Here is a 22,983-nt window from a genome sequence, read left to right as displayed (position 1 = left end):
GCTTATTCGTTAAGTTGTTCCAGCTTGATGACACAAATACCAGTGAGGACACGCACATGTTTAGGGTAAGTTCAACAAAGCTTAGACGAGGCAATGAATATGCATGCCAGAGATAGCACGGACAATAAAGTCTCCAAAATGCTGGAACTGGGAAATGAACCTCAAATCAAAGACCTCATGTGTGTCTAAGTCAGTTTTTACATCACCGAAACCTGCTTTTTCTGCGTGTCTTGGTTTCTATTTCGACTTAATTACGTATGTAAGAACGAAAGCTTGGTACAAGGAGGGAACTTGGTTAATTTACATTTAACAAGGAGAAGGAATGAGCGAGCAATAGTATTCACAGCGAATAACTCTATCTTGGAAATGCGTTGCTTGGAACTATAGCTCACCGTGCCCTGTGTGTCCCCAAGCTGATGGAATACACGTCAAGCGCTCTGTTAGCAACTTGCGTTTTTAAGTCTTATCAGTTACCATTCGGGTTTCCCCATTGGGCGTGAGCGCCACCACTAGAGCGAACGACACTAGCGCGCGTCCTCATAGGGGATCAAGTGGAATCACGTGACTCCTCTTACTGATCTGGAGGAAACTCTCGATGAGACTCGCGCACTTCAAAAGCTAATAGCTGCATTTATCGTTGTAGTTTTGCTTGATAACAAGTTCTAGTATTGCAATTTTTGATATGGCATCGTCGTTGAAGTTTATTTAAGCGGTTGCCATTGTCCGTTATTGCTCTGTCCCCAGACGTAGGCGACGGAACTCGGTGCAAGCTCTCATTGCTCCCCGAATGTTTGCTCCCCGACTGACGGCAGTCAGTGAGCAAACATTCGCTCCTTGGAACGCACTTCTTTACACTTGCTATAAAAAAAAATTCATCCACGTTTTCCGGACTCTCAAAGTTGTGCGCTCTACTACGTTCAAAGGAGCAGCCTAACGGTGCCCATTCTGCCGTCACTATTCGAAGGCTGTCAGCGTCTGTAGGGCCCCTGAAAGCTCCGCTACTCTTCCACAGGAATCTCATTACCGATATTCAGTGACAGCGTTCCTCTGACGGCTTTTGCGACAGCTTCAGATATTTTTCACAATAACAACATCAATAATGAAGGAAGTGCTCGTCGTCACCGCATTAGTTAAGAATCGTAAACTTCGACAACTCTATGGTTCGGTGAAGTGCATTCTTGCCGAATGAGTGGGCCTAATACCTCAAGTTAAGCTTATAAAAGCTCAGACCAACGTGTATATAAAATTAATAAATGAGAGTAACAATAACAAACACCTAAACTGCCCAGGAAAGCATCCCACAGCTCCAGTTCAGAGCGCGTTCTTCTAATCAGTTCGTCACATGGTCGCTTCTGAGATGTGGTGCCACGGTCTCCTCGCGCCCAATTTATCCTACGTTACGCGATATTGTTTCTGGCTGGTTCAGCCAAAAAGCCGTTACCGTAACCCACAGCTAAGAACTGCAACCCCGAAAACGTTTGGTTTATGGGGAACGTAACGAAGTGACTCACGTTATGAGAGATGCCGTAGTGGATGTCTCCGAACATTTTGACTACATCGAGTTATTTAACGTGCAATGACATTGCACATTGCATAGCCTCCTGCTTATTGCCTCCAACGAAAAGGTGCCGCCGCTTCGCTCTGCTATGAACGCCCTAACTACGCGTCAATAGCTGCGCAGCATAAAATGTGTTCGAAAAGACACGCTATTCAAAAAAATGGTTCAAATTCCAGTTCTAAACCAGGCCATCTCGTGACAGGCAGGATCGCAATGCACAGACCAAGAAGGATCTTCTTTTATCAAACTTGCGTGAGGGGCACTAAGTGAATGCGTTGTGGTTCATGATTTTTATAGCATTTGTGATACGTGAACTAATAATAATGCGAAAACATTCTTGTGTAAGGAGGACAAAGCACGCTCTGCACCTCGGCATCTCTATCGCCATAGCTGGTCTCTGGTGTCCACCTCTCGCGCTGAAACTGTGACTTACGGCTGGTGGGTCTACACTCTGAATCCGTCGGACCAAATCAATAAATTCTTTTTTCAATTGCTGAATGGGGCATCTGAGGTTTCCAGTACCGTTTTCGCCATGAAACTTCGCAGCCGAACGCTCACCACCCCAGTGACAAAGCTGACACTAGACAGATTTAGCTTATCGTATTCCGCGATCCGCTACCGTGATTCGCCACCGTGCGTTACACTGCGCATGCCCAGATCCTCTTGACGCCGATAGGTGGCGCCATATACTGGATGTCGGCGCACAGACCTGCCGCGTGGGGGCCAATCAGCTTGCGCGCCCCGCCCCCGCGCGGTAGTGTCACGGTGGCGGATCGCGGATCACGGTAAGCTAAATCTCTCTACTATATCTAGATTCGTCCGCCACCTGCACTAATAGACAACATCAACAGGACCCTGCTACATTTAGTGGTAGCAGCGACGACGACGTCAACAATTGGCTGTCCGCCTACGAACCCTCGGGCTTCGAAGCTGCTCGATGCGCAGCTCCGGTCACACAAGCTTGCGCAGTCTGCTGTGGGGACGTGTCGCGGCTGAAAGGACTCGGTTCGCCGCTGGCCGTGCGTTCGAAATTTCAACGTGTAGACCAGTTTCTTCAATTGCCGGCATGTCAATACAATAAAATTACAAGGGTTAAACGCTGCTGAACCAAATATTGAGCGAAAGCATTAGCTGCGAGTGACCAAGCGTTCTTCTTCTCTTTTTCTTCCTCAACCCATATATAAAGCCCCGCTTTACCCAAGCCATATGAACGTGCCTTAGTGGCCTATAGGGGTATAGTGAATGCCAGAGTCCTAGCAGGTTGATTCTGACATAACCGTCCCACGTGAAACGAGAGACCCAAGATGGCAGCTCCTGCCAACTGAGCTGCGGCTCCGACCGCGCCACGCCGACCGCTTGAGTTGGGAGCCCATCTCTCGCTTTTGTGTCACGTGGGGTGCGACGTTACAGCGTCACGTGGGTAAGACGTACTTAGCTACTACCGCGCTACGCTGAAGGCTCGGAACCTAGAGTACTTTTGCTTTTGCAATAAAAACTGGTGGACCGGAGGGGATGCCCAAGAACTGGAGCCGCACACCATCATCTTTCCATGGCAATAAAACGCGCCGTCTGCCGTGGTGCGTAGTTGGCGCTGTGGCTTTTGGATGTTTTCTTTCAAAGAGCTCAAGGTCACACACAAAAGATGTGGAGCATTGTAACAGATGCCCTAGGGCTTCATTCTGAACAGCGTATATTACCTGAATTAATCGATTAGGATAACACAGATGAGTTCAACGAATACTTTACTAATATTGGACCGCAGCTTGCTGCACATCTGCCTCCGGTCCCCTATTATTTACAAACAGCCATCCCGGCTGTAAATAGCTTTGTTGTCGAGGACATTACGATGGAAGAAATAATAACAACAGTCAAAGCATTAAGAACAATTAAGGCAGCGGGGCTTGATAAAGTTCCTGTCAACCTTGTTAAAGACAATACTGATATAATAGGACCTCACCTCCTTCATCTATATAATCATTCTCTAGAGAGCGAAATATGTCCTGATGAACTTAAAGTAGCCAAAGTAGTACCGATATATAAAAACGGGGATCGCTCAAAACCAATACATTATAGGCCCATATCAATAATTAGTGTTATTGATACTATTTTCGAGAAGATACTCTGCCTTCACATCAACAAATTCATAACCAAACACAGTATCTTGAGCCATCACCAACATGGTTTCCGGTCCGATAAATCTACTTCCTCCGCGGTACTCATGTTAACACAAATGCTTAATACCGCTTTACACAGGAGTAAAATCGCCGTCGTATTGTACATAGATATCAAAAAGCCTTTTGACACCGTTAAGTATGGGATATTATAGAATAAGCTTAACAACTATGGCTTCAGAGGAAATATATTCACTTTACTTAAAAGTTACCTTAATAACCGTAAACAACCGGTAATACTTGATACTTACATTTCCACTTATCAAACTGTGGTAACCGGTGTGCCGCAAGGCTCAGTTCTTGGGCCTATATTATTTTTACTTTACATCAGTGATTTCCCCGCAATTCTTTAGCACTCATAACCACTAATGTATGCTGACGAGACCGCTTTGGTCTTTGTTGGAGAGAAGTTGCACGAAATTCAAGATAACATAACTAACGAACTAAACAATGTCTTCAGGTGGTTCACATCTAACCAACTAACCCTCAACATTAATAAAACCAAGTATACAGTGTTTCATTCACAGAAAAAAACAGGTAAATAGTGAGGAATTACTTATAACATTACATGCCTCTCAATTGCAACAAGTTGTGCCTCACAAAGACTTAGGAGTCTCTTTTGATTCAGATATGCACTGGAAAACCCATATTAAATAACTCTGCTCAAAGCTCGCATATGGTTGTCATATTTTACTTAAGGCACGTGAATGTTTCAACTATAACATTTTACGCCTTCTTTATTTCACTTTCTTTCATAGCCACCTATGTTACTGTATAGAGTCATGGGGTCAACGTATGTCAGTTACTTAGAACTAGTTATCCGTCTACAAAAGCGTGCACTGAGAATTATTACGTTCTCGTGGTATACTCAGTCCAGCTTACATCTATATAAAACCGTTCGCGTGCTACCAGTGACCACAGTGTATCAACTAAAAACCGCCGCAATTATTCACACAATAGTAAAAACTAATCACCCGTTTCCTATGTGCATATTTAAAATCCTCAATCGAAATACAAGAGCTGCAACCAACCTGAATTTCATTCCGCCTGCAACACATAATGTATACAGTAAAAGGCTCGTGGAATTTAACGATGCCCAAATCTGGAATTCTCTTCCAGTACGTATGAAACAAGCCATTAACTTTAAGGTAGCAGCCAAGACGCATCGTTTAACAAACAATAAATATACATAGCTTATCTTAATATACTGCACGATAAATGCAATCTTTATCTTCATCAAGTGGATTTTTATCTAAAATGTAATCACTGTCTGTTTTGGGGGGCCGGTAAATCTCCGGACTATTGTATGTTGTAAAATGTTTTGAAATCGCTTGCTCACTGGAAAAGAACATTCTGCACTGACGTTTTTTGTTCTGTAGTACTTGCGAGCGGGCTAGTTGGCTATACGACTCCGACGACCTCTGGCGCTGCATGGTTATACACAGACACAGTACACAAATACACATACTCACACACAAATACAAACAAAAATACAAATACTCGACCTGGAATGGGATATTTCCTGTGTATAATTTCTCTTCTGCATTTCGCTACTACTTAAAAAAAATTGAATCACTTATCCTTTGGACCCACAAATAGCCACTGGCTATGGGCCCAAAAAGTTTCTTTGTATTTGCATGATACGCTTCAAATAAATACAAAAAACACATGGTTGCGTCTTGCGTTGCGTATGGCTGTACAAATCGAGAGAAAAAAGGCTCCGGGATTACGTTTCACTTTTAACTACCAATTTTAGCATATTTAAAACGTATCTGTATGTCGCGTCACACGCTGGCGGCTTTTAGTCTGCCTCAGCTTTCACATCTGACGGTAACAACGTTTTTCTAAACAGGTTTCACAAAGACCCAAATGTACGAGGTATGCAGGAGCGGGCTATCAGGCGGGACATCTGGCAGCCAAAGAAGGGGAATATTTATGTTCGACGCACTTCACGGCAGATTGCTTCGAAGTCATTGTTTTAAAACGGTCTATATCGCAATTTAAGTTTGAGGCTATTTTTAGCCCTTAGCCATATATAGACAGTTGTGTGCGCACATTGTTGCGGGCTTGCACTTTGTACAGATATAAACATTTATTTGCTTTGCCAGTTAAGAGATGTACATTTGTCTAGCTTGACCCACTATGCCAGAACATTATTAATGATACATGTCCATATTGTTCCGTAGCGTCGACTGCCCTTCAGCTCTTCAGCAAGATGATTGATGTGTTCCTATATTCAGTATAGTATATAAGAGTAATGCGCAACAACTTAGACAGGACACAGAAAGACATACAACAGTTCTTCCTGTGTCCTGTCAAAGTTGTTGCGCATTACTCTTATATGCTATGCAGTACCAACTACCCCGACAACAAGCTCTTCTGACCTATATTCAGTAAAACACGAGCTTGGTTCAAATTGGCGCCGCTGCATCACGATAAAATTCTTCGATATTTAGGTGTTCACTATTTAGTGTATGTTTGCAGCTCTTACGGCAATCGTAAGAATTATGGCATATCTCTCAAAATATTATATATTGCAGGCACTGCCATTATTGAAATGCCGATGTTCTTTGCCGCACCGCTTACAAATTCAACCCTGATTTTTAGCTGCGTACCGGATAATTTCGAGATGCCGCTCTATAGCTTAGTAAACAAACCACTAAGAAAACAGATCTGCTAAGAGAAGGCGCATACTAAATACGCGCTGTTTCTTAAGTAGATCAGCAGCGTCAATCTTTCACTTACTTTTCACAGCTTCGCCAATATTTTATCATTTTAAGCTTACAATAAGGGATTCAAGTTAAACAAAACAAACGCTAAGTAGAAAACAAGAGGATGTAGTATCATGGGGTAAAGGTTCCAGACGAAGATTTATCATTTCATTTTAAAGCTATTATTTATTCCTGAGTTGCTGTACCCAGAAAGCACGCTAAAGTAGCAGCTCTTTTCAGTAAACATACACTTAAATTAATAAGTATTTTGCTACTAAGTATTGAACGTAAACGTAATGCTTGGTTACTTACAACTCTTCCTCGCTTGAGGAGCCTGAAACTGAGGCAAATAGAAATAGAATCAACCTTTCTTTCTCTCATACAAATTATATATATTATTATTATATATATAACAGTGGCAACAAAAACACACCGTGACTCCGGCGAGGCTTCTTCATATTCCTCTATAACTCTCTGGTGTGGCTCTGATTGCCTTCCACAACCCCTGGCACTTCAAAGGAGCTTCTTGCTCGATACCACGGCCCATACCGGGTCCTTCAACAAGCATCTCCTGTCAACTACGTAGTTGAGCCCGTTATGCCTTCTGCGGACTTGCGTCGCCATGAACGCGAAACAGTTTTTGCGAACCGAATCCAGCCCTACTACTATCCGTCCGTCTTATCGGCTGCATAAGTCAACAAGATGGCTCCTTCTCTACCCGGGGCGAAACTGTAGTGTGCCAATCTTCGTCGTTATAGCCACTGGCATGCATCGCGTCAAGTTGGCACACCCGAGGACGAAGTTCGTCGCTGTCTTCGTGATTCGCTACGCCTGACACTCTGCTGCGAATTCATCCTGTGCAGCTGGATCCATCTGGGTGAACTGAATAAGCACACCCCTATAATATATATGTATATATATATATATATATATATATATATATATATATATATATATATATATATATATATATATATATATATATATATATATATATATATATATACATAGAGAGGGAGAGATCCAGTAGGTTTCAATGGGATATATGTATATATAGATATATATGTGTGTGTGTGTGTGTGTGTGTGTGTGTGTGTGTGTGTGTGTGTGTGTGTGTGTGTGTGTGTGTGTGTGTGCGTGCGTGCGTGCGTGCGTGCGTGCGTGCGTGCGTGTGTGTGTGTGTGTGTGTGTGTGTGTGTGTGTGTGTGTGTGTGTGTGTGCGCGCGCGTGTGTGTGTGTGTGTGTGTGTGTGTGTGTGTGTGTGTGTGTGTGTGTGTGTGTGTGTGTGTGTGTGTGTGTGTGTGTGTGTGTGTGTGTGTGTGTGTGTGTGTGTGTGTGTGTGTGTGTGTGTGTGTGTGTGTGTGTGTGTGTGTGTGTGTGTGTGTGTGTGTGTGTGTGTGTGTGTGTGTGTGTGTGTGTGTGTGTGTGTGTGTGTGTGTGTGTGTGTGTGTGTGTGTGTGTGTGTGTGTGTGTGTGTGTGTGTGTGTGTGTGTGTGTTTGTGTGTGGAACGTCTGTCTGTACGGCGATCAGACTACCCGGCCAACATTTACGACAGGTCTTGTTAAAATGCCGGGCTACTGTGCCCGAAGTACCCGGGTTCGATTCTGACCACCGGCGGCTGCGCTTCGATGGAGCCGCAACGGAGTGGCGTCCGTGGGCTGTATTATATCACTGCACGTTAAAGAACTCCAGGCGGTTGAAAATTCCGGAGTCATCCCCTACGGCGTCTCTCATAACCTGAGTAGCTTTGGGATGTTAAACCCTACAAACCATACAAACCAAACCAAGAGAGGTCTCTTGAGGTACATGCGTTCGATATGTACTGGCGCGGCCAACGTAGTACGGATTACTGAACATCCTTCTGCTGTCTAAAAAATTGTTGGGGTTTAAAACTGCCTTGATACTAGTATAGTGTCTAGTAAACTATAATACTAGTCATAAAGCGAAAACTGTGTGTGCAGCGATAACCCTTGTGACACTGCCTTTTCAGTCCGAGTTTCTTCGATAATTTTTAATAATCATAGTAATAATGAATAATCATAGCAATCTGGAAATTAGAGGCTCAGTATCTGTCACACTTCTTCCGGGGACTTGTTCCTTCCCTCACGGCATGGTTCATGTGTACACAGATACTGCACGGTTCCCTTCCTGTGAACCAATTATTATTTGTAGATGGGAGGGTCCACACGCAAGCGCATCAGTTGCATATTCAATTAAATATAAATTGGTTTACAGGAAAGAGAAGGCACAGTATCGGTCACATATTAAGGCGAATCCTTCCCAGTCTCATGTAGAGAAACTGTGCGGACGCTGTTCACCTAATATGTGCGCCACATCTGTACGCTGATGTGTCACTCGCAAATAGCGGACGTGTGAAGGGGGACATTAAGAATGAAAACGATTGATGGTGAGAGGTAATCAATAAATTTTATAGACATTGTTAGGGTTATTGGCTAATGCTTATAACTAATAATGATTATTATAACTAAAACGACTGTAATGATCAACATGTCAAACTGCATCTTGTAATGATTGCAACTGATTAGAAATGAGCAACAGTGCCTAACGATGAGCGGTGATGCCTACAGTGACTAGGCATGACTGTTCATGACTACAAAATGACCAATATGTCAAACTATGACCTGGAATGACGCAACTAATTGGGAATGAGAGAAAATGCTTAGCTATGAGTGGTAATTAATGCAATGACTTGAATGATTCATCATTACAACAAAACCGCTAATATGCCAAACGTCGTGTTGAAGTCACCGCAACTGAGCGGCAATGAATAAAAGTGCTTATCGATGAGTAATAATGACTACAATGACTAGGCATGGCTCATTATGACTGCTAATGAGTACGTAAGACCAATATGACGTTAGATATGTGAGAGGAAGGGTATGCTTTTGCTGTTCTCCTCTTCAAAGATATCTAAGAGACCCTCTAACATTTTCCTGTGTGCCCCTGCACGCACAGAAAGAAAACGGAGAGTGGCAGCGTGGGTGAGGTGTCTGCATCGCTGAGGCAAACTCCGCATTGATCTAGCTGGCACATCAGAGGTTAACATGTTTTCAGATACTAAAAGCTAAGCATGTAAAACAGCTTTGGGGCACTGTTTTCTATGCATACTGCTCAGGTATCTGGCAGTGTCGGAGGCTGATATTTCATGCGGGCTCCTGCTTCAAGGACATCAATAAAGTAACGCTTAAGAAAGCGCGAACGTTTCAATTTCCAATCTTTATCATAAGAGAAAATGTGATAGACCAATGGCGGACTATAATGTACAATAAACAACGAAACACTGAATAAATAATTTACTCCAAAATCCATTTTCGTGTATACCCATTTCTAGCCTAAATTTAAGTCACATTAACAGAAGGTTGATATAAGGGCCCCAGAGTACAAAAAAATGCCGTATAAAGCAGCCCATCAAATAGCTTCTATGGTCATAGTGCTAAGTCTCTTTTTCTAAAATTTGTAGTTAAAGTTACGGCTGCGCTCGACCAATACCACGTAGAATAATCTCCGCACGGGCTTTTACTGCGCTAGCCTGTATAAAATTAATAAAAGGTATCCCGTCAAGAAACAAAATCATTTTGTGAATCCAGCGTTAACACGGATATTAAATGTGGATTTTGTCAACTACGATTACTCAAATATGCACTGCTGACAATGCCTTGGCATTTGAGGAAATTGCGGACTGATAAGAAAGCTACGGCATCCGTGAAAAGCGAAATAATTAAGAGCCTTGAATGAAGTACCGGCAGTAATACTTCAATGTGAATTTTATCCAGTAGCTAAGCACGAGCCTTTCAGTATGCTGGCTTGAGATAAGATTTCGGGCGTAACGAATGAACTTAAACCTCTCGTCAGATGCACTTTCCCACTTTTCCCTTTTTTAATTTTATACAAAGCTCCTCATGAAGCTACACCATTATTTAGGCCTAGTCTTGTGGATGGAATAGTGCAGAGAGTTGTACAGGCTCCGCTTGCTCATGGCTACACAACACAGGTATTTTCTTTGCGTAGCCCTCATTTGTTAGTGAGAAATCATACTATTGTAGCACCTAAAAAATATAAAAAAAGAAGTGTTTTATCGACAACTGTTAGTTTTTTTATGATATTATAGCACACCACAGGAGCATCAAAGGGTATAAGAGAATAAATAAGGGTGCACATCAAAAGCATACACGAAACGAAAAAAAAATGTCTGTAGCTCCAGGAAAACCTGATAGCCGTGCTGAACCAGGAGTGAGATCAAAACATTTATACAAAGTCTATGACAAATAAAGCGACGTTTTCATGCACTGGTTTACTTAAAGCCACCAACAAACATAATGTTCGTGTTTTCTGAATGAGAGCTGAAGGGGACGCGTGGTTTTGACAACTACGTCAATATGTCCAGATTGTTGTAATTCATACAAGGAATTAATCTATTTAATCCTGCGTTTCCTATTACATGACGCCTAGCTGTTTTTTCTCGATTGCTGCTGTAAAAAAGGCTCGTTTTTGGTTGCATTTAAGTGTTTTTGAGGAAACATCGGTGCGAGTTGTGATCAGAAAAAAAAAGAATGCGTATTCTTACCCCAACAGAACGTCACAGTGAAGGCTAGAAGTACATATCCCCACATTGCGGTCGCCGCAATCAAATTAGGAGATCACAGAGATTATGAAATAAAAATTGTTCTTCTCAAAGGTAGCGCAAGAGGGTCACAGAGTCGTAGTGCAGTGCCTGCCAGGCGACATTTTTTATGCACTTATCCATCAGCAGTGTCGGGTAAGAGTGGGTAACGCCGTTTCTGAAAGCAAGCTTAAATGGTCGTGCTCCTTTCTTGTTAGAAACCTGCGAGACTTCTTGGAGTAAGCATTTTGGTTTTTCTTCACTTCGTTTTAAATTTGCGAGATAAAAAATCAGTATATTCCTGCAACTTGTTGCCCGATATCGAAATACAACCTATTTATTTTCCTCTAAAAGCTTCAGATACTTCCCTGCGGAGAAACGGTTGTGAACTTTTCTGCATATCAATTTCTATATCTATACGAGCAAATCGACCTCCGAATCTCTCATGTCAACGTCTACTTATTAAAACCAAGTGTTCTCAAAAGGAAGCTGGGGCTTATTTTTTAATTCATCCGAAACGAAACAATAAAGTTCGTCCAAACAAGAACCACTTCTGGATCGATCGATGAATATGCTTTTCCTATTGCGTGCAAGGCTTCTTTGAAAGAAGAGTAACTTTGTGCCGGCTTTAATGTACTCAAGATGCGTAAATCATTCATCATTTCATTTCCCTTGGATGAGCTACAGACTGGAATCTGGAACACAGCAGGAGCGCTCCTGCTAGGCTGTCAGGGAGATTCTCGATAGTGAAATGAATCCCAATAGAAGCTGCATGGGAGAATAAAAGACAGCTCTCAGAAATTAATAGCTCGTCGCTGAACGGCTGTCTGAATAGAGTTGCATGAATGGTCGTGTCAAACTCTCCACGAATGCTTCGCCATGTACGATGTTGTTGCAGGTCCCGAGAGGGGAGGCTTTACAGGGTTCTTTATGAAAGCGTGAAAAACGACATAAAAGTTCTTTGGAAATGTTCTGAGTGCTCTGTAATTACTTTTTGCAGTTTTCGTCCGCTGGCTGCCAAGCCATTACAAGTTTTAGTATGGCGGAGAAATGTGATCCTTTACCGCGTTATTCAGTCTCCTTCCTATAAATGGTACGTGTTGTTTGTTACCTTCAAAAAACAGTCTGTAATGTGAATGAACATTTTTCATTGAAATTACTATCAGCGACACTGCCGCTAAAGAAATGATTTTCTGTTCCGTTACTGAAGTTAGAGTTGCAAAACTATGAGAGTGAATGTAAATATCACTAATATGGAGCAAGGGTGTTTACTGTGTTTACTGCAAATGCATTCAGTGCATTCGATCGTGTTCAGTGCGTGCTCCAAATAACAAAACATTCATTCATATGAACGAGGCGGACACTGTTTTCAACTGCATATTTTTTTTTTAACAACAAAGAGTAGCATCGTTCACAGTGTTTAGAACAAAGGAGGAGGCCGCCAACTACTTTAATGTGACCTTAGACACTTTCCCGCAAGTGATATATAAAACCAAATTTAGTAAGGCGAAATTTGATAACAGGGGTAGATATAAATTAACGAAAACACGGACATTTATGAAATGATCTTTCTACACATGACGTGAGATTTTCGCAGACAAAAAATAACGACGTTGGCTTCTGCCGCTTTGAATAACGTTGATTGTTGAATTGCGTTGAGCCTGTGCATTTGTGTGTTGAATTTCCGTGTGCGTGCATGTGGTTATGTAACTCGGAGCAATACTAATGAAAGTACGATACTGCTCGACGTGATACCTGCCAGTACGACTTCTGCAAAAGGTTCAACCTATCAGCAACAGTGTCTTTAGTCAAGGTTCAGCGTGAACAGTATAGACATGTATTTTGCCGCCGCTATGTACCCCATTATTTCTTCATTTTTTTTTCATTTAACGAATTCCATTCCAAGCACAGCGAGAGACACATCTCTGTAGTCTTGGCAGGTGGGCTTGAAAGCAGAGTGGATATCATGTGGGATGCAACGTGGTGAAGATATGACTATTTCCTAGGGATAGTGACTCAACTTTTTAAGTGAGTCAGGGGTAACGTTGAAGGCAATCAATATTAGGTGCACCTCAATTTAATTTGTTTTTATTGATAGTGCGTTTCGAGTGTACGGGATACCAAACATGCGCATTTGGCAGTCACAGAATATGCTTTCCTGCATTGCATAACTATATAATGGCGCTGCTTCCTGTGCTAATGAGCACTGCAAAGTAAATGTCAACTTCTTCTACATCATCAAATGCAAAAATGCTACGGTATTTAATGATTAAGGGCTTGTATATACGCCACTTTCTGGATATGCAAAGCCAGAAAGGTACAGCAAACATTTTTTAGGTATATATGTTTTACTTTGGATGCTTAATACCAAATAATGATAAAGAATATTTAAATTTACTTTATACTGACTATATCAAAAGTTGATTAGTTAATTCCTGTTAATATATAGTCTAGTCTTCAAGATCTAATACGTACATGATGTCTACATTGCTGCCACACCCACCTGCAGAGAGCTCACAACAGACTCCATGACATTTAAATACTAGTTCGTGAAGTGCAGAAAACTTCGCCCTGTAGAGAAACAAGAGGCTACACTTGAGGAAAACAGCGCCTATTCACTAAGTCTATGACCTCATTTCTTATGTACCTTATGATTATATATCGAATATAAAAAATTAGTGTCTTAGAAGGTTTTAGATCTGTTCCATTTCTTTGTTTTATTTTGTTAATAGATATTTATTATTATAAACTTTAATGGCTATGTTCATCGTTCGTTCCGTAGGGGTTTTCTCCGAGTCGCCAATGATATAGCCAGATTCTGCTAAATTAAAGATCGTTCATGTGAAATTTATCACGCTGTACTTCGGCGTTCGCTTTTTAAGGTATGCATTTCAGCAACAAAAGCAGCACCTATGTACCTATGTATTACCTATCCAACTTATTTCTTCCATCAGCTGAATAAGTGTTCGAAAACAACCACAGTGCTCTTCCACTTGGAGCAAAAGCAATGCTCCTCCTTCTCCTCATCATCATCAGCCTTACTATAACCACGGTAGGGCGAAGGCTTCTCCCATGTTTCAGCAACTAACGCGGTCCTGTGCTAGCTGCATCCACTTGACCTCTGTGAACTTCTTAACCTCAACTGCCCACCTAATTTTCTGCCACCCCCGCTACGCTTTCCTTCCCTTGGAATCCAGTTTGTTACCCTAAGCGACCATCGGTTACCCTCTCTTCGCACTACATGTCCTGCCCATGCACGTTTCTTCTTCTTGATTTCCACCAGAACGTCAGTGGCTGGAGTTATTTCTCTAACCCACACTGCACGTTTTCTATCTCTAATGTTACCCCTACTATTTTTCGTTCCATAGTCCTCTACGTTGTCCTCATCTTAAGTACAAACTTTTTGCTAGCCTCAAAGTTTCAGCCGCATCGATGAGTACAGGTAAGGTTCAACTGTTGTATACTGTCCTCTTGAGCGATAGCGGTAAGCTTCTAGAGATAATCTTCGAGTGTTTGCCAAATTCGCTCCATCTCAATCTTATTCTCATTGTTAATTCCCTTTCATGGTTTGGATCTGCGGTTACTACCTGAAATGAATAGATACATTCGCCTACTGCTTACAGTGCTGCACTACCTAACGTAAACTGCTGTTCCTTCACGAGGCTGTTGAACATTACCTTAGTCTTCTGCATATTGATTTTCAAACCTATCTTTCTACTTTTCCTGTCCAGGTAATCAATCATTTTTTGCAGTTCATCAACTGAGTTGCTTAGCAAGGCAACGTTCTCAACAAATCTCAGATCACTCAGGTGTTCTCCATCTACCCGTATCTCTACCTGCTCCCATTCCAAGTCTCTGAATACTCCTCTAAGTAAGCTGTGAATAGTACTAGGAAGATTGCGTCTCCTTGCCTAACACCTTTCTTTATGGGAATTTTGTTACTTTCTTTATGCAGAACTATGGTTGGCTCGTGTACACCTTGATTTCGCAATGCCTGCATGCCCACCGAGGTTTCTACTTACTCAAATGCTTTTTCGTAATCAACGAATGCTATGTATAAGAGCTGGGTATATTCCGAGCATTTTAATATCACTTGATTTATGGTATTAATCTGAATCTATAAGCGATTACCTTGGTAAATACCTTATACATAACAGACAGTAAGCTGATCGGTCTGAACAATTCAAGTCCATAGCGTCCCCTTTTTTATACATTTAGGTAGTGTTTGCGTTTTTCTATGGTTAGGGTACCGTCGATGACACCAAGCACTGCGTATACAGGGTGGCCAGTGTTTCTAACATGATCTCCTCCCTGCCCTTCAACAAATCTATACTTACCTGATCCTCTCCAGCTGCTTTCTCCCTTTTCATAGTTTTTAATGCTTTCTTAACTTCGTCCTTCGTCAATAGCGGAACGTCTGCTTTTTTTACTGCCAATATCTTTATTGCCCTGACTTGTTTGGCTTCTGTAGTGATGAGTATAGAACTCCTCCTCTACTTTGACTATCTTGTTCATATTCCTGATGAGTTTGCCCGCCTTGTCCCTTAGCGCATACATGTGATTTTTGCCTATGCCCAATTTCTTCTTCATCGCTTTAAGGCTTCCGCCGTTCTTTACAGCGTGCTCAATTTTCTCCATAGTATACTTCCTTATATCGGACACTCTGCGCTTATTGATTAGCTTTGATATCTCTGCCAGTACTATCTGGCCTCTTGGATTGGAAAATTTCATACTGCGTCTTAATCAAATATTTCCGCTCCTTAGACAGCTTACCGGTATCCTCTCTATCCTACCGCATACTTCTACAGCGCACTCAGTAATAATAGCTCTGAAATTATTGTTTATTGCTTCTAGGCTAATGTCTTCATTCTCGGTTAGAGCTTAATATCAACAATGCAAACACGGGGCCCAGTTGGTTGATCATACTGTGGAATACTGCGCTACTTGATAGACAGAGACAAGTGGAGGACGACACACGAATTAAGCGCTTCATTCGTGTGTCGTCCTCCACTTGTGTCTGTCTAACAAGTAGCGCACTATTCCACAGCTGAATATCAATTCTGTAGCGAGATCCTGAACTCTTCTTCCCTCCCCCTCATCGCCAATTCGTTGATGGATTTCTTTCTTGCCAATTTTTTCTTTATCTCTTCAGTTTTAGACTAATTCGAGACCTTACTATCCCGTGGTCACTGCATCACGCTTTCTCGATTACCTCTACATCCTGCATAATGGTGGGGTCAGAACATATTATGAAGTCAATTTCATTTTAGTCTCCCTGTTAGGATTTTCCGTGTCAACTTCCGGTTTTTCCGTTTGCTGATGAAGATGTTCATGATTCTCAAGTTATTGCGCTCTGCAAACTCAACTAGTAACTCACCCTCTGCCCAAGTCGCCCATTGCCTGGTCTCCTGCCCGCTTTTCCCTACCTTGGCATTGAAGTCGCCCATTAGCACAGTATACTGCGTCTTTAATTTCCGCATTGCCAATTCCTTGTCTTCGTAGAACCTTTCAAGTGCCTGGGCATCCTGACATAATCCTAAAGGGGTGTTAAATGGCAACCTTTTTTTTTGCCTATTCCGGCGTACGTAACTTGTACAGGATCGTCTAGTCTTAAAAACCCGCAAGCACGTGGCTGCTCTCGTCCAAGTGCCGACGCGCCCGATCCGTCTAGGCATTGAAACGTAACGACAGCTCAAGGGAAGTACCATCTCAAGTGGCTTCCGTCATTTCACTTCGATGTTCGGCCATGTCGGATTCAACGGCGATACAAGGAGAGTGAGTGCCATTTTGAGCGTACCTCTTAGGAATGGACGACGCTATACATGTTCCCATTATGTGGACCTGTAATGATGCAGTTTTTAGCAACACCTCCTGGCGCATACACAAAGGTGCTAAGTTGCGCTGGAATGTGGATAAAGTTAACAATTTCCGGTTGTGAAGTGATGCAAGGATTAACCTTATGGTACCATCCCAATAATTCATTGAAATGATAAAAATCACATCCCATTCACCTTGTGCAGTTAATAAAAAATTCTCTAAGCCATTTTCGCCGGTTCATGTCTAAAATAACAGAAATGATCGGGCAATCCATACCTCTTGTCAAAGTTAAGAAACAGGTCGGTTTGCGAACGCCATTGTGCCCTTGTTCGTTCGGTGCTTGGGATTGTTTAATCTAACACCTCGAAAGCGTCGCCAATACCACCCTCACTTGAGTACACGTTTAGGCAAGTTCCGCGTTGTATGAGCTTCACCTAGAAAGCCCATTATGCATAACGGAATCTGCCAGTAAGAAAAGAACTCGTTTATTGATTTTCGCCTTTATTTTCACCAGGACTCCGGACAGGCAAGCCTATTTTCGTTTATCTGCAAGATAAGAAAAGAGGAAGCAAGCTCAGCACACAGTAATGTGCATTACTCTATAATAAATAAACTATACGATAGGAATGAAAAACGCAAGACTTGGCTTCCTATGCAATGTTACTTTATGGACACTCTGCTTTCATTCCTAAAGAATGCCACTTTCTACGATTATTTCACGGGATGACTTAACTATTTAGTTTCACTGCTCACCGTTTTAAGATGCTCGTATAAAATATTACGGTCTGTGGCTCTACCACATTTGTTGCTCGCCTATATAGAAGTAGGAGTTCCCTTGTGGCTGAACAGTCATCCCATTTTTACTTTTATATACTCTTGTTCCTTAGAAAGGCATAGCAGCCTGTTGGTAGCGTCGCTTGCCGCAATATTACTCTATATCATCTCTTGTAATGATAAAGACTGCACTTAAAGGAGCAACTAGCACATATTTTTGAAGTTCCGAGAAACTGCCTTTGAGAGGCACTGCTGACAGGGGTATTCAGATTTGTGAGAAAATGGCTTAGAGAGAAATTTGTGCTTGGTGATACACCAAATTGTATAGTAGATATTTGCGGCTATGCTCAAATACAACACCTGTCGAGGCCCACACTTTGCTCATGATGCGAAACCGTTTGCTTTTTCAGAGACGTCACTTTCACTGTCCAGAAAATGAAAAGATCGCTCGAAAATTCATGTCAGAAATGGCCCGTGAAAATAAATATAACGTGCACTTGCGGTACAGTATGCGGCCGGCGAAGTGGAATCCATGACGAGACCAAGTAGTCTCTCAATTAATCAGAAAATATTGGCTCACACGATGTTGAATTTCACGACAAACATCTGCGACGGCCGGCGTTTTATGGTAAGGCGAAATGGCGCATAATGTCGTGGACAAAGTGTGTCCCGATTATGCGGCGTCATGATTGGCCGAGGAGGGATGCGTCCCTGCCATCTGCAATGCCACACTTGAACGCGCGCCAAGGAACGCCACGCTACAGAAGCGATGGTGTACCGTCCAAACACACTTGCCGGAGAAAGTTTGATAGATACTGTGCCTTTCCTTTCTTGAAAACCAATTATAATAATATGTAGTCGTGCAACAATGCCAACGAGAGGTTAACGATGGGAGGCAATATATAGATTGGAAGGGTAGGCTTTCGCCATTCTCCTCTTAAGAGAGATCTAAGAGACCCTCTAATTGGTGTTGTTGTTGTTAGTAATGTGAAATCGAACCCTTTAGAAATCAAACGCGATTTCCTACAGGCGCGATGAAACATGATAGTAGACCTGCTATTTGCAAAGTACCTTTTGAGGGTGCATTAACCCGATGCTCTTTTCTCATATGTTATCCACGCTCGCAACCATATGAGATAACTAAAGTAAATGTGCGTAATACATTGCCAAAAATGATATACATGGTTTTGTAGACACTCAGAGCTCATCTTGAAGCTAGGAACTTCGGTTTTTATTCCTTTATTAAGGACTCATCACAACATAATTCCCGGACTCTAGACGAACTCACTGGGCACTTAGGTGCATGACTCGACAATGTTAAGAGAAGCAGAAGTGTTGGACTTGCTGTTTCATGATTGAAGGGAAAAAAATGCAGCGAAGAAATGAGCAGGAGAAGCAAGGATGCACACACACAGCGCTATGTGCGTGCATCCATTTCAGCCTTTTTGTAGTTTTTGTGAGCGCTGTGTGCATTCTTTTCACGCCTTGCTTTTTGTTCTACAATGTTTCATTTAATCAGGAAACAACAAGGCAAAGTATCTACCCTTCTAGATAAGATTTCGAGTACAACGGCTACTACAAGATGTCGCAAGGTGGCACACACTAAAATCTTTTTGCATGAGCCATATCGAGCCCGCTCAATGGGAAACATTGAGCGGGCTCGAAGGCACAATGTGAGTATAAAGAACAAGACAGAAGGTAACCTTGCTATACATTGTAGCCGCTGTGAAAATTGCGTCCCAAGTTTCAGGAAACCAAGTTTCTAGCCAAGACACAGGACAAGACAGAAAGAGAAGTTATTGAGGCTTTTTACATTCATCAAAGAAAAGACAAGTGCGTTAGCACGCCCTCTATACTCCTTTCTAAAGACGAATTCTCCTTTTTGGAAGGATATGTGTAGTTCTTTTCACTGTTTTCTTTTTTTTTTAATGATTTTAGGCGCCTTTTACACACTGCCATCCACCGTTTGAGTTTTATGCTTTTATCTTTGACTTCTCTCTCTCATGTCATCTTCGGTTTTTTAATCTTTTGTGGTTGCTCGCCTTTATCATTTTCTTGTTTCTTGTCTTTATCCATGCGACCTGCCTTTCACCCATGTCATTAATAATATAAACAGCGCGAACACGAAGACAAGGGACAAGAAACAAGAAAGCCACAGTACAAGCGCTGACTCACAACCAAGCCTAAGCCGTTTACTCCAAGGCCCAGAAAAACAAACATGAAGAAAACGAAACAGTCAAGTGAAACAATCCCTGGGTTCACCTGCTGCATAAAAAAATTACTTTAAAAAATCACTTAAAAAAGACACCTCTTTTCTTGAAAGAGCAAGAGAAGCCTTGCTGACACACTTATTGTCCGTTGAAATGAAATACGATTCCACTATCTCTCTCGTTATCTTCTCTTTGTGGCAATATAAAATCTTAACACTGTCAAACTTAGGAGTGCACTTCTTCTTCTCCTTCTTCATTATTTCACATGACTGGCAATGTGATACCAGAAACGTTTTGTCCTTTCCACTTTCCAAGTTGTTACAGGAACACTGGAACAACTTGGAAAGTGGAAAGGACAAAACGTTTCTGGTATCACATTGCCAGTCATGTGAAATAATGAAGAAGGAGAAGAAGAAGTGCACTCCTAAGTTTGACAGTGTTGAGATTTTATATTGCCACAAAGAGAAGATAACGAGAGAGATAGTGGAATCGTATTTCATTTCAACGGACAATAAGTGTGTCAGCAAGGCTTCTCTTGCTCTTTCAAGAAAAGAGGTGTCTTTTTTAAGTGATTTTTTAAAGTAATTTTTTTATGCAGCAGGTGAACCCAGGGATTGTTTCACTTGACTGTTTCGTTTTCTTCATGTTTGTTTTTCTGGGCCTTGGAGTAAACGGCTTAGGCTTAGTTGTGAGTCAGCGCTTGTACTGTGGCTTTCTTGTTTCTTGTCCCTTGTCTTCGTGTTCGCGCTGTTTATATTATTAATGAATAAGTACCAACTCGCCCAACAAAGTATCTTGGTTTCACCCATGTGTTTCGTCATGATTGAACTGGTTCAATCCTGCCCAGTGTTATTTTTTTTCTGATTTAGTTTGGTGATTATCGCACATTCATGCAGACCAGAGATTATAAAAGAGTGCCTGGGTTCCTTTTCTGCTCATTAAAGTTGGAAGTTGCGCTTCTGTCCTTTTGTGTCTTTCTTCCTGTGGTGTTTCTTCAGCGCTATAAAAATCAAGTTCATGAACCAACTAACCCGTCAAAAAGTCCTGCCGTGAAATGAACGAGAATACAATGTAAGCAAAAAAATGGCATGGTTCAAATGCTTCCTATTTCCTTGCGCTAAAGTGCACTAAATCTCATGTCCTAATGTATCTGCTTTGACGAAACAATTTATGAGTGAATAAAGCTCACTTGGAACTTTCGAGACAGGATCTCATACATCTAGGAGAGTATTTTTATGAACGTGGGAAAATTTAGTTCTTTTCATGCAATACAAATGCAGCCCTTAAGATAGAGACAAAGAAAAGCTTTGCTTTGTTAGGTATCTTTCAAAAATGCGGAGTGCTCATGCACTGTGTTGATACATGCGCTGTATAAGATCAATCAGCTTGAGGAAATAAAACTGCTTCAGCGGGGCTATACACGGACCGTTTAAAAATATTCAATACTGGGCCGAAGCCAATCCTTAAATATGCGACACGTTAAAATCATCGTGGTTAAAAATATTTCACATTCCCACATTCTTTAAATGTTAGTATTCTTGGAAGTCTCCTCTTAGCACGCAGTGTCAAGGATATGAGATGAATAAACAGGATGCAAACGTGCCCTAGTAGGCTTAACCGGGTAACCGGGAGAGGGTGGGAGGTGCACCCACCTACGGCTGGCCTACGTTGCTATTTATAAATATGCAGAATGCAATAATTATTTTTACTTCCATATAAAAAGGTGAGCTGGTGGGCACGTGCTTGATGACGTGCGGAAAAAAAGTGCACTCTGAGCAGTACATACATGTGTATGACCAATACATATTCAGTTAGCATACATACATATATGTGAGCCCCGTATAAACGAGAACCAGGTAGCAGATGCTCTGCTTTGTAACCACTGCTTACTGCACTGAGTTTCACAAGCGTTAAGCCACTTTTTTTTTTCAAAATCTCGCCGTTTACTAGGTGCATCTATTTTGGGCTTGACAACAAATGCAACAAACCCAGATTTCTGTCTTGAGTTCACTGTGCGTAAGAAATGCATCACTGAAATTATTATTTCAGAATGTCCTCACATTAAATAAATAATTCTAGTTTATTATAAAAATTCTGCGTTCTAACCAAGCTGTTAAGAAACTTACTCATCCTTTAGCGTCACCTTCAGTGCATGAATTATTGCCCTCTAGATGCCTCTTTCTATTCAGTGCCGTTGATTTTCTATTTAGTTCTGGGCAGCAAGACTTTTATGCGAACGCTGTGACAATCCTTGAGTACAGGATATTGTCCGCATTCCATTATTTATGTTTTCGATGGGGTCTTGGCGTAGTGTAGAGTTTTGTTGGATTTAGAAAACGAAGTCATTTTACTCAAATGCTCACCTTCATCTGAGAAGGAGTCCGCCCTGTCTTCGAAAGAGTCCAGCCTAAGAAAGGGAAACGGTGCTGTATTAGTGAGTATTTGTTGCCGAGAAAAGCTTTTGCCACACCAACAGCTCTGTTGCGGGAAACTATTACCATATTTTCAATTCTTGTTGAAATGTCTCTCATAGTACCCAGCGTTACACAAACAAGGTATGAAAAGGTGACCTGTTTTGAATTAAGAATAAAACATCTCATGTTTCCAAAATTTATTAGGTAAACCGCACGAATGTCCGCAGGGCATCCCTAAGCTGTAAGGGTTTGTTACTGCATAAAAAAGGCGCTACTTACTGAAATCATATATGAAAGGAATATATCTCGACATACCTCGACCGGACAGCATAACGTGATGCTCCGATAAGTAGGCTCGTCCACGCCCTAGTACTAATTATGGCAAGCAAACATAACAGTTCTTAATACCGCATATACCTAACAAATACCAGATATGTGACAACCACGGTTTTGTTTTACCTTTCTTAGAAAGATTTGAAGTTCAGCTTTGTTAATAGTAATGGGTAGCTCTTCTTTTGCACTGTGCAGCATTTTTAATAGAGCTTGATATTACGGTGACAGTACGTTTTTGTAGATGTTGATCTTGTAAAGTGATGCCAATATAGTATTTAATTTGTGTATGTTTTATGCATACACTTGTGTGCGGGCTCCCTCTGCCTCTGATCTGCTTTTTTTTTCTTCTCTCACCTATTATTATCTATTTATA

The 22,983-nt window shown here is 41.7% G+C and overlaps 1 long non-coding RNA gene across 2 annotated transcripts in view; it reads right to left on the bottom strand.

Annotated features, from left to right (window-relative positions):
- LOC146189364 (uncharacterized) overlaps positions 1–22,271 on the bottom strand; it is a 36,879-nt gene extending 14,608 nt beyond the window's left edge. The window contains exon 1 of one of the 2 annotated variants that reach the window (XR_014707294.1): positions 22,227–22,271. This is a non-coding gene — a long non-coding RNA (uncharacterized LOC146189364). The remainder of the gene's footprint in view (positions 1–22,226) is intronic. The other variant, XR_014707293.1, reaches the window with a different exon arrangement.
- Between the last annotated feature and the right edge of the window lie 712 nt (positions 22,272–22,983).

This window comes from Amblyomma maculatum, chromosome 5 (genome assembly GCF_055883805.1).
Source record: "Amblyomma maculatum isolate TAMU_Amacu chromosome 5, ASM5588380v1, whole genome shotgun sequence".
Taxonomy (NCBI): domain Eukaryota; kingdom Metazoa; phylum Arthropoda; class Arachnida; order Ixodida; family Ixodidae; genus Amblyomma; species Amblyomma maculatum.
This window is presented reverse-complemented; position numbering and strand designations above follow the sequence as displayed.